The 12148-nt window shown below is 40.3% G+C and overlaps 1 long non-coding RNA gene across 1 annotated transcript in view; it reads left to right on the top strand.

Moving 5' to 3' along the window:
* The window catches only part of LOC122759551, an 85430-nt gene that overhangs the window by 14337 nt on the left and 58945 nt on the right, over positions 1-12148 (top strand). The window contains exon 2 of the long non-coding RNA XR_006358273.1: positions 2956-3006. This is a non-coding gene — a long non-coding RNA (uncharacterized LOC122759551). The remainder of the gene's footprint in view (positions 1-2955; positions 3007-12148) is intronic.

Raw genomic sequence — 12148 nt, forward strand, 5'->3', positions numbered from 1 at the left:
CCGGATACGTTTTAACTTGATACTGGAGGCAGCAGTGGATCCACACCTCCTGTGTGCTGTGATGTAAAATCTCTGATTTTCTCAATGGGGTTTGGTTCAGGAGAGTGAGCAATTTTCATCCTCTCCAAAGATTTTAAAAACCTTTTTTAATATTTGGGTGAAATTTCTCTCTTGTGTGTTTTCGACGCCACCTACTGTTTCACCCCCTGCATTGCTTAATGTACGTAGACAAGGAGACATAATTATTAGCAGGGGTTGTGGACACTGTCCACTGTCTCTCTCTCTCCACCGATGACGTGAGATTCCAAGCAGCAGAACAATGAGCGAGTAAAGTTACGACATGAAAATCCCACAAAAGACAATTAGATCCCAAGATCCCAAGTGTGCTGTAAATCAATGAAAGTGGACGCCATCATGGACATAGACGCTCTCGTAGACATTAGAACCTCATGTTTTAATGTGTGTTGGAATGACAATAAAGAATCTTGAATCTCATGAGACCGTAGGAGGAAGAGATCCTGTTTCTCCCGGTTTAGAATCCACTCAGTCTGACTCTAAACTGTCAGGACTGGGCACCGGGTCTGGACCGGCGGGCACAGATATGAAGGCTGTGAATTCCTCTGGTTTACGGTCTCGTTGTCTGTGTCCTGGAACAAGAACGCTCTCTAAATCCATCATTTATCCGCGGGAGGAGAAAAAAAAAAGGAAGTACGTGATGCCAAAAAGACACAAATCTCTCGTCTTCACATAAATCCACTCACTCTTCTTTTTTTTTGTGGGAGGATTGATGACAGAAGCAGAAGAAGTCCTTTCCCCTTTTTGGCATCAAAAGAGACTACGTTTAATAGAGACAATGAGAGTTAGAGGTAGTTGTTGTTGTTGTTGTTGTTGTTGTTGTTGTTGTTGTTTTTGGCTCTGTGCTAATGTAATAACTGGACGGAGAAAACGGCTTCATGACTTCATGTCAGTGTCATTTCCTCAGAGATGTCTTATCACATGGGAAAGAATTATGTTTATAGGAATCTACTAAAGCGTGCAGACTGCGCCGCAGTTTATCCACTGAGTCATTTATCGACGCAAACGAGAGCGAGGGGAAAATAGAAATGTCCCCCAAAACACTCACTCACTCACTCGCTTTCTAAAATCTGTATCTTCTGAACAGTTTTTATGCCACTTTATCTCATCATAATGGTTCATTGTTATTTTTAAGGCTGTAAACTGAAAGTTTCACTCTCCCACACCAGACTCCATAGAGAAAATCACTGGTCTACCACGGCCTCTGTGTTGATTTGCTGTGTTGATGTCACTCGTGTGTTTTCAAACTCTTTTTAAACTCTTTTTCAAACTTTTCTAAAGCCAAAGACACAAAATAACACATTTGAGTTGTGATGTTAAATCACTGATTTTCTCTATGGGATTTGATGCAGGGAGAGTTTTCATTTTTCTTGTTAGAAAACACCGTCTAACTCCAAGAATAAACAAGATATCATTCTATAATAAACCTAAAGATATCACTTCACTTTCAGAGGTTTTTCCTCTGTGAAGATGCAGAAGTCACCTCTTCTCCTTCCTTCCTCCTTCCTCCTTCTTCCTTCTTCCTTCTTCCTTCCTCTGAAGTGGGAATGCTGTATTTTTCCCTTGTTCTCTCTCAGATCGGGGATTGGACGGAGCTGTTGGCGCTCTGTGGGATCCACATCACCACTGTGTGAACATTCCTGTCGTGCTATTCTCGTGTATTTATTGGCCGCTTTCGATTACAAGCGTCTCTTGGCAGTTTGTTGCCCCGACCGGAGAGAGAGAGGGAGAGAGAGAGAGAGAGGGAGAGAGAGGGAGAGAGAGAGAGAGAGAGAGAGAGAGGGAGAGAGAGAGGAGAGAGAGAGAGAGAGAGATCGAGAGAGAGGGAGAGAGAGAGGGAGAGAGAGAGGGAGAGGAAGGAAAACGTCGTGAAGCTTCATCAGAGCTTCTGCCTCATCGCTCTGATGAAGCTTCAGTCAAAGAGAAGCTGAAATCTCACTCCAACACAATGATGGAGAAAGTTGATGTAGATGCAGAAATAAAACAAAAACAAAAACAGAACAATATTGCTTCACTTAAATAAAGGTTTAGTGAAAAATCACATTTTTGTTCCATGAAAGTCACTAAAAGGTCATTTTTTAAAGTTTTTTGAATGACTTATTTGATATTATACATTATGTTTTATATAAAATACTGTATGTTTTTACACTGCTTTGCAGACATAAAATGTCGCCTTTCAGACACAGACGAGTAATAATATATATAATGTTCAATCACAAAAATCAACATCGTCTCCAGTCTAATTTTTTTGTATAAAAATAACGATGAATAAACTAAATAAATACACAAATCCGGTCATTGAAAACTTTGTCAAATTAACTTTTGAGTAAAATAAAATCTACAAATGTTGTGACTTTGCTGCATTTATTAAGTTTCTGAGAACAATAATATGTAAACGTACAACTTAGACAATGATGTAAATAATAATTGCTCATTCATTTCTGTTGATGTGTTCATAATGAATACTGTAAAATGAAAATGTTTATAAAAATCCACATGAACGCTGACTACATAGAATTTATTACTTGATTATTGTGATGATTAATGATTATAATTTATAAATTATAATAATTTCAGTATTTTTAGCTCCAACTAAATTAGCGGAATTCTCTCCTGTCTTTAACGAAAAATTGATGTGAATATGTTTTAAAAATATGAAGTTGTTATTAATGTCTAGCTTACCTTTTCAGAATCATAATAAATGTTGAAGAAGTAGTATCAGTAAATCCTGATAAGTATCCTTGTGTGAATGCACTTGTCATAGTTTGTGATCATTTATTTAAAGAGTGACTAAAGATGACTGCATTTGATTGTAAACGTGTACCTAATAAAGTGGCACCTTTAAGAGCGTTTTTGACATTATTCTTTTTTCTTTTTCAGCGACATCAGCTCGTGTCTTTGAATAGGAATATTCCGACAGACAGCGAACAGGTAAGACTTTTGAATCTTTTAAAATTAGATATACATAACTGAAGCTTCAACAGACTCAAAAGTTAAAGTTAATAAAGAGTAAAAATGCATTCTAAACATCCAAACATATAAACCATGATTAAATGTTAAAATGTTTAAAAGTTTATACAATTTAAATCAGAATATATTCACTGAATGAGAACAGGGTATGAACCGTGTTTTCAAATTCTCTAACAGCTAACATCAATTTAAATGAATGAAAACTTCATTTTATGCCTGTTTTTTCAAACATAAAAACATAAACTGTAACATTTAAGTTTGGGAAAGAACCACTCGTGTGGAGGATTGCACTTATGAGACATTTATAGATGTTTTAATGAATTCAAAATGACAAAATCACTTGTGGTAATCAATCAAATCATTTTAAATGTGAGGCAGAGTGAGAAATTCTCATTTTGATGTGAACATGAACATTTAAAACAAATGTGACATGAGGTGTGGAATCATGTTTTATTTTCATACGCATAAAACCCCGAGATTATGTCACTGATTTAACGTCGACAGACTCTTAAGACGATAACAACTCAGTTTTCCTTCTATTTCAGACTTAAGTCTTCCCTTAAGACCTGAGCTCTACAATAGAAACCTCTTTATCACCCCCTGGTTTTTATTTTCTCCTCCTCGTGGTGACCTCCACACCGCAGCGATCCGTCTTTTTTAACATTTGATCCCCCGGTGGTCAGAGGAAGACGATGATTTTATGGCTTGTTTTTGGTGGAGAGGTGACTCCGTACGTACCATGAAAGTTCCACCACTGTCTCAATCCTCCACAGGAGCCGTTGTTCAGTGAGTGAGAAACGTAAACAGCAGATTATATTTGACTCTGTGTGCGTTCACCTGCTTTTGTCTGCTGTGAGCGTGACATTTACTGCGTCTCGTCACGGAGGGGGAAAAACCTCATGTGGCCTTTTTAAACCGTCACACCTAAAGCCAACTGCAACGTCTCTCAACTACTGTCACTCAAACATCCCTCTGGTTATTGTACATGAAATTTATGTTGGGATTTATTTATCTTATTTTGTTTTTACGTGTTACTGGAGAGATGTCCTGCAGATGTAGAATTAGATTAGATAGATAAGAGCACTTGAGGCATCAGATCTTTTCTTATCCATAATTAAAGCACTGTAATTGTTCTATTATTACATTTCATAAAATATTTTGAATGGAAGAGTGTATGGGCAGCCCATGGCCTAGTGCAGTGGTCCCCAACCTTTTTTCCTTGAAGCCCCCCTTGCTTGTGTCCAGGACAAACCAGGGCCCCCCAACCTGAACCCCTGTCCAGGGCGCGCACACAAAAAAGAATAAAGTAAACAGTTGAGGTTTGTGTATATAGATAAAAACTGTCCCGTGCTTCCGTTCAATCAAAACCAAGGTATTGCCTTGGTTTCTTTTTTTGATCCCGGTGAGTCTTTGGTGCTTTTACGTTTCTCACTCAACGGGAACGTGATCAGGACAAATAGGTTAATAAACTGAAAGGTGGACCAAACAAATGATGGTTTTTATTTGGACGATACTGACTTATGATTGGGATGCACAAATATAATTATATTAACCTCACAAACTCAGAGCAGTCAAAGCTCTGTGCCCCCCCATGTGATCTCTTGCGCCCCCCTAAGAGGGCCTTGGACCCAGGTTGGGAACCATGGGCCTAGTGGAAAGGGAACTTGGCTTGTAATCAGAGGGTGGCCAGTTCCAGTGCTGACAGGTCAAGGGTTGGAGAACATCCAAGTAAGGTACCCAATCCTCATTGCTTCCCATTGAATTTTATAGGGAGATAATGTTTTTTTTGCAAGTTCAATAGCCAGATGATCAAAGTGATTGGGGTACCTCCGAGCAAGATACCCAGTCCCCATAGCTCCCCATTGATAATTATGGATAAATTATTACCTTTTGCCTGTTCGAATGCCGACAGTTCAAGGGTTGGGCTACCTGAGAGTAAGGTACCCATTGCTTGACCATTGAGCCCAGCCATGGGGGGAGGGGGATTTAATAACATCAAATTGTTATTGTTCAAAAAGGAATTATAGTGGCAACAAAGTTGAAGAAAAACTCCAAGGTGCTCTCTTTTAAACTATTAAAATGCATTTCATGAAGCAGCAGGTTTAATCCAAACAAACAGACATTAGGTGGTGGTGGTCTAAGCATCTAAGAATCTATTTTTGTCCCTCCTCCTGTGCGACCCGTCCAACAATCCGTCTCTTCAGAGACACTTGGACACTGTCGTGTCATGACCTCGGAGCAGTCATTACCTTCTCTTACTGGCAGCAGATTACCGTGTTTACAACTTCCTTTGGGTCAAAGGTGCAGACCGAGGAGACAGCGGTGGTAAAAATGCCGTCACTCCCACAGTGAAAACACCAAACCCCTTACAATCCACACCATATGAGATTCAGTCATGAGGTCACAGCATCCCTGAATCCCAGTAGGGGATTAACATCTGAAGATGTCCCTGCTCTCTTTTAATTCCACCGCTCGGGATGAATTGCTTGACCCATGATGGAGGGTAGGAGGCGCTGTCAGCGATGCCCATGTGTGCAACACTTTCTGTCAGCGTGGAATGGGAAGGGATCAGAGAGATACTTGATGGGTTTAAGGGTCTTTACCAATTTATTGTTGGGTTAAAACTTGTTTTCTTTATAGTTCCATATATGGAAGCTTCAGCTATTTATCTTATGGGAGAATGTTGCACTTTTGCAGATGACATTTCAACATGACGTTGATTTATACATCAACATAACATAAATAAAGGGCTTGACATTACAAATATTTGGAGGTAAATTTAGATTTTTTGTGCCCCATATCACAAAAAATGTCATTGAAACAATCATTTTCTGACATTTTTTGGACCAAACAATCACTCGATTAATCGAAAATATCATCGACATGTGAAAATAATGTTTATTTTCATCCCTAGTCATGACAAAAAAAAGACCTAAGCTTTGGCTCAAGGGAGAAATCAGATTTTTGTGGATGATATGGAAACGCAGCTTTCTTTACATTTAAATGCAAAGGGAAGGGCCAATAATGGGGAGTAAGATTGAAGGGTCCTTGTATAAAAGAAGCAACATTTGAATGATCTCCTTTATTTTTGTACTTCAAGAACATTGTCGGCGAACAGTCTGTAGAGGGGAAAGCTGCTCCTGTTTTTAGTTTGATCACAGGAACATGTGCAGTCTTTACATCACTCAAGGGATTAATGGCTCGCTGGTAAACTATTTATTTGTATTTAGTTGAGTCGTATCAAAGATTTGGGTAGTGATTGAGTAATTGAAGTTATTAGTCTCAGAAAAAAAATGTAGGTGGTATTTGTGTAATGTTGAACATGCACGTGTGCAGTAAAGTAAAGTTGTTCCAGGAAAATATATATATTTATATATATATACTGTAAGTCATAAAAACCGCTGCGATGGAAATATGTTTCGACGTTAGGTGAGAATAAATAAACCAGAACAATCCTGTGTCGGGTTCAAGCCTGACTCTGTGACCCGTGAATTATGTTTCGAACGCAGAGAGACAAGAACATACAAGATGTACCTCGGTCGTGACGGAGCGGAGTAATGAAGTACAGGTGGAGAGGGTGAAGAACCCCGATCCGCCTCCACTTCTGTGGGAGATAACACAGACCGGGCGGCGGGGGATCAGTGGTGACCATAAATTCACCTGCTGAGAAGAGAGAAAAAGTTGTGCAGAAGTCGTGGTTTATCAGAGTGAGGCTGTGTGAGGAGATAAGACGCAGGACTGGCAGGTGATCCTCAGTGTGGATGTTTTTTATTATGTTTCCGGGTTCCCACGGGTCCTTGAAAGTAAATAAAAATTGTCAAGGCCCTTGAAAGTTGACCCTAAAATCCAAGCCCCTGAATTTTGTAAAAGAATTCCCGCTGCCGATGGGTCTGTTATGGCGCCACCTACAGTTTCATTGCAGAAACAAAACATTAAATGAACAGTTTCTCAGCAACAATAACAAAAAAAAACCCATTCAGTATTTTTTACGTTAATCAAGCTGCGGCCGTAGCTCGTCTGAATCTGGCCTGTGTACTTCTGACACCGCCTCCGTAGGTGGCGCTGTAGCTATCTTCAAGCTGGTGCGTATTGAATCCATTTCCTGTTGACCTTCATGTGACAGATAAACAGACGGCGAGATGGTTCCGTGTGTTTTGTACGTTCTGTACATGTTACCGACTCCACTGAATGTTTCTCTATATTATCTGAGCGCCGTAAAGCTTTTCTCACAAAGTCTAAGAATCACTCTTGTGTTTCTGATTTCTCTGAGTCCAGATAGTTGCGTGCAGTGGAACCAGTGCGCCCTCAAGCCTCAGTTTAAGGCCCCTCTTCTCACCTCTGACCTCTTAGTATTGACCTGCACAGATAACAGGGAGATAGGGGGATTCCCTCCACCTTCATCGACTTTCTGTTTCTGCTTTAGTATTTCAAGGGTAAGCTACGTTCATATTTCAGCATTGCTATTTACAGTGACAGGCTCTAAAGTGGAGATAAAGCACTTCAAAGGAAGGGGCCGCGTCATAAAACAGACGATTTGGCACAAAATCTGTCAATTCCTTTTATTCCTCCTGTACTTGTTGGGGATGATCTTGAAATGCTGCCCACCCAAGGCGGCGTCAGTCGCGGGGAGAAGCCGGCAGCAGCAGCAGCAGCAGCAGCAGCAGCAGCAGCAGCATTGTCTCGTCTCTGGATCTCTGAACTGTCCCCGTGTAAACAGCCTCCCTGCAGGAGGAGGATGAGGAGGAGGATGAGGAGGAGGAGGAGGAGGAGGCAGAAAAAGCTGTCTTGCTCCATCTGTCGGAGCCATTCACTTCTGAAGAATGCAAATTTAGATTGTGAACGCTCCCTTTGCTTTATCACGCTGCACAAACACTGCAGAGTTATTGGGAAGATTATGAATAACTTTTTTTTTTTCTAACAGTGGAAAAAGGGAGATGTGGCCAAGATGGAGTCATCAGAGGTCCCTAAAATAGAGTTGTAGTCTGAGAATGAAAGTGGAGAAAGGTGAACAGCGTGTGCTTCACTGAAGCTCATTCTGCTCCACACACTCAAAAACTATCTGATTCATTTCATTCTGGAATTCTCACTTTTCTTTTTTTGGTGGAGATGCTTCGGCTTTTTTTCTTGTTTTCTTTTAATAAATGGTCTTTTGTGTAAATGTTTTTGTTGAAGTGTGTGCGTGTGTGTGTGTTTACTTTGGTGATTATGGCCACCGTGCCCTGATTTTGGTTTTGTTTACAGGCCTTATTGGCTCTTCACATGTGATTTACTGATTCCTTTTCTCTCATCACATTTATACTCACACATGCACTATAGCAGAGGTGAACTGAGGAATTATTTTTATTTAGGAGCAAAATTTTGCACAAAAACAAACCTTGATATTCTACTAGATTTTCTAAAAATTACTTTTTTCTTGCCATTTTAAAGCGGTGATGTCACAAGCGTGTGAAGGTTGTTTGTTTACATACTGATAAAGTTGGTGAAAAATGGCACTAAATTAATGTTTATAGGAGATAAAATACCCTTTTCCTAAGTCTCTGGGTGTTCAAATGAGTTTTACCTCGCTAAAGCGGGCGCTTAACTCTTTTTATGCTCATTTTCATGTGCTTCCTGAGGAGAGCTCACAACAGCTAGCATCCAGTAGCAGCTAGCAACTACAGTAGTACCTAGTAGCAGCTAGAGTAGTTTTACTTCGCTAAAGAGGGCGCTTAACTCTTTTTATGCTCATTTTCATGTGCTTCCTGAGGAGAGCTCACAACAGCTATTATCTAGCAACTACAGCTAGTAACAGCCACTTTTGTCAGACAACATGGCATCAGTGATGTTAGCAGCTCTTGTAGCCACATGCTAGTATCTGCTAAAGCTAAAAACCAATGTCACAGCTCCTACCTACTGTAGCCTGGTGCCAGTTGCTGCTTAAGATATATCCGTGTCACACCTTCTCGCTAGCGTAGCAGCTTACGTCCACAATAATGATACGACACAGCTAAAGCAGCTTCCCTGTATCTGGCTAGCTGCTAGGAGCTTAGGAGTTTAGTATCATTTTTCTTTTCATTAGCTGTAGTCCTGAATTCTAGCGCCCTCTTTAGTGCAATACAACTCTGAAACATCCAAGAAACAGTAAATTAAAGGAATCTTCTCAGGTTTATCTTATGCTATGCTATGCTTACACTTCATCACTTCTAACAGTGAATGAATGAATGAATGAACTATTCCCCAACATCTTCAGTAACCGATGACTGCACCCTACTGGTGAAAAAGAGGAAGCAGCTGTAGTTGAATATCAAGTTTGTTTATTGTGCTAAATCCTGCTTGAGATTAAAAATAGAACAATTGTCTCCACGTTAAAGATTAATGAGGATTCGTACTTGCGATGTAAATAGAGATACTCGGACGTTGACGTTTGCATTTACGCTGCTCAAATCTCCACAGACGGCTGAGCACGGTTCCCATGACAGGGTTGCACCAGAGCGGTGGGCGGCCTCTGCCAGCCCCCCCTTCTTTATTATTTTAGACCAGAGGCTCATGGGAATGCTATTTGTAGACACTTTTTTTTCCTTCAGAAAACACTGGTTTGTTAATGAACAGGTGCAATGTGAGGAAAAGAGTTGTATAGTTGTGTTTTTACTTAATTAAGCTTAAATACAATGTGTGTGCGTGTTTGTTTGGTTTTCATTGGAGCGTAAAGGACAGAGGTCAGAGGGCAAATGTTTTTCCCCTATGGACGCATGAGTGTTAGTAGGCTTTAGTGCATCGTCATTCTGTTTTTTTCCGTGTGCAGCAACTTTCTATTTAGTCACTACTTTTTATATATTTTTATAAATATATAAAAAATATAGCAGCTAGCATCTACTGTAGTTGCTACCTGCTAGCTGTTCTGACCATGAAACAAGTTTAGCTCCCTCTTAAGTGAAGTAAAACTGCTGTAGCCGCCAGCTGCTACTATAGCTGTCTCCGCTACTACCTACTACTGACTGTAGTAGCTAGTAGCCTCTGTGTATCTGGCTAGCTGCTAGTTGCTACAACAGCAGGAGGCAGTATCATCAGTTTTTGTCATTAGCTGTAGCCAGATGCTAGTAATTTGCTAATGTCAAAGTTTAAACACTTGCTCCAACCTGCTGGCAAAGCTACTAACATTCATTATGACTAATAATGTATTAAGAGGGTCTACTTCTTGGTTGTGGTATTACTCTTCCTCTACTGTAATATTCTCACAAAATACATGATATTATGCAGATTAGGTTAATAGTGTTACTTTTCAACCACAATACCAAAAACACATCAAACATATTTTGTGATATTTGATAGCAGAATAAAACCGCATTTTTTACTACAAAAAATATATATGTAGGGGAACTGTATTCAGTCAAACTTTATTTAGCTTTAGCAAAAACAGTCAATAAAAGAAAGTTAAGATTGTAAGTAAGTCTAAGTTTATGTAAAACACTTAAATTTGAAGAAATAATAGTTGTAAAGGGCGCTAGCATAGATTCTTTGTACCAACATTCCCAATAATGATGATGATCTGATATTACATTTTAAATGTCACGTTTAAAAGGCAATGAAACAGCGTTCATGTCCTTAATTCATTTTTGCAAGCTTGTATTTAACAGATTTAATGGCGGAAAAGGCCTTGTGCCACATGCACCTGTTCCTATGGCAACAGCAGCCAGGATTTGGTCATTTTTCATCATCTGAGACCGTGTTATCTGCTAATTCCCACGGCCTCTCAGAAACTCATATAATGAGTGTGTGACATGAACGTGGAGATGTTGTATAGGATGAGGAAGATGATGGAGAGCGTCTTCACGAGAGCCCGAAATACATCATGAAAAATTTCCTTCACAATCCTGAGAACCCCTCAAACAAATATCAGCGCTAATCTCCTCGATGCTACTTGAGTTTAAGTAAATGGGGGGAGTATTTTCAGAATATATACAAAATAAAGAAGTAATCCGCTGCCTGGTGATGCCATGTGCAGCTGGCAGCACCATAAGCAAACATTTTCACTCAGCTATGAATCATGAAGTGGGGGGAAGTTCGCAGACTGAGGTCCTTGTGAATGTGACGGCGTTGCCCGAGCTCCGCTGATGTCGGACTGTGTGGGAAACACAAAGAGGGGCGGGCCGAGTCACATGGGTCGCCCTGCTCCCAAAGACACCGCGCTCTGTCCTTTCAGTCTTTTCACTCACTCACTCACTCACAAACTGTCTCTCTCTACACACACACACACACACACACACACTCCACTGCAGTCTGCTGCTTTTAGTTCAGTGTCTTCACCACAACTGCAATTCATACGATTGTAAATGTGTCAGCTACTTTTTACCCAGTCATACATAAGTGTTTACAACGACATTATTTACAACATACAACTGAAACAGACTCTTTTTAATCCTCAAAAGTGCATTTTCCCTCTGAAAGTTGATGTGTGTATCCTTTAGTCACCCGCTAACTCTCCTGCACCAAACTCCATCTTTACATCACAGCACACACGAGTTGTCACGAGTTGTCAATCCACTGCTGCCTCCATCAGCAACTTCGTATGTGTTATTTATTTTAATTCTGTGTTTGAAATCCTCGTTTAACTTCACCTCAGTGACACAAACTCACCACACGAGGCAGCAGTGGACCAGCATCTTCTGTGTCGCCCGTGAGCTAAAATCACTGATTTTCTCTATGGACTTTGGTGCGGGAGAGTGTCAGAAAAGACGGTCTAACGGCTGAATATGCTGAAGATCTCGTAGACTTAAGCTGCTGATATTGAGTCTGTCAAGTTTTTTGCGATGTATCGGTCAATCTGCGTGGATTTATAATGCACATGAACTCTTGATTCAGGATTATTATTCATTTTTGCCACATCTTAGGCTGCCAACGTGGCCGTTCATGTGACTCAGGGGTCTACCAGGAGTCACATGATTTATAGACTAGACAGACGATAAAATTGGGGAATTTATTGGGGGATCTATGTCTTGGAACTTTTGTCTGAATCCTGAGGAACATGAAGAACTAAAGAACAGTGTTTGTTCGCAAACGTCTTTGCGTCTGCCATTCATGTTTGTCTGCGAGTAAACTGCATGTCTTGAGCCACATGTCATTGCAG

Source organism: Solea senegalensis, linkage group LG18 (assembly GCF_019176455.1).
Source record: "Solea senegalensis isolate Sse05_10M linkage group LG18, IFAPA_SoseM_1, whole genome shotgun sequence".
Taxonomy (NCBI): Eukaryota; Metazoa; Chordata; class Actinopteri; order Pleuronectiformes; family Soleidae; genus Solea; species Solea senegalensis.